This window comes from Cariama cristata, unplaced genomic scaffold (genome assembly GCF_000690535.1).
Source record: "Cariama cristata isolate BGI_N322 unplaced genomic scaffold, ASM69053v1 scaffold23507, whole genome shotgun sequence".
Taxonomy (NCBI): domain Eukaryota; kingdom Metazoa; phylum Chordata; class Aves; order Cariamiformes; family Cariamidae; genus Cariama; species Cariama cristata.
In genome coordinates this window covers 1-852 of record NW_009628645.1, presented here as the reverse complement: position 1 = coordinate 852, position 852 = coordinate 1, and positions in this window count along the sequence as shown.

The following is an 852-nucleotide window of genomic DNA, read 5'->3' as shown; positions in this document are numbered from 1 at the left end:
GGCCGGTCCTGCCACCCACGGGGTGCAGCCAGCCCTTGAGCCGACCCAATAAATGGTAGCAGAGATTGCACCCACTGCCATGATTGCCTTAGGGAGTCCGTGGCCAAGAAGTCCTGCCGGTCGCTGTCCTGCTGTGGCGGTCATTAATGCCATCTCCAGTCAGGGATGTGGGTGGCACGACCCAGGACCAGGATGGCAGTTATGGCAGCACCGGCCCCAGGCTGGGGTCGGCACTGCAAAAACGGGCCAAGGGCTTTGGGACGGTCTGCTCCGATCACGGCAGCATCTCCATAGCCTCTGGATGTGACCCAGCTGGGGGAGTCCTCTGCAGAGACGTGATCTGGGCCAAGAAAACTCAATCACGGGTAATTTTGGGAAACTTTTGCCCAGTGTCCCACATCTCCCTCAAACTCTCCCTTGCTTGAGCGCTCCCAGGCACAGGCAGAGCAGCCAGGTTTCTTAGTTGGGAGGAAAAGTGAATCAGCGCGTGTGCAGGTAAGGGTGACGTGCTGCAGGAGAGTTAGCAGGGCCTGGCAAACGGGCGGGAGCGCTTTGAAGGAGCCAGTCAGCGGGCGAGGTGGGAAACTGGTTATTTGAATTTCAAAGAAGCGCGACAGGGGAGGGACGGCTCTCCGGCAGCACTGGTGGGATAAGAGGAAAGCGATTAATTTGGGGAGTAGGTGAGTAGTAGGGAGGAAGAGGAGGGCAGGAGCCAGCTGTGAAATTTCACAGTGAAGAGGGGTCACCTGTGTGACTCTGCCTGGGGCTCCCCTTGCCCTGAGCCACAGAAACTGTGACCATTCGAGAATCAAACCTTTTATTGTATCGGATCAGTGTGTGAACACGTTCTAC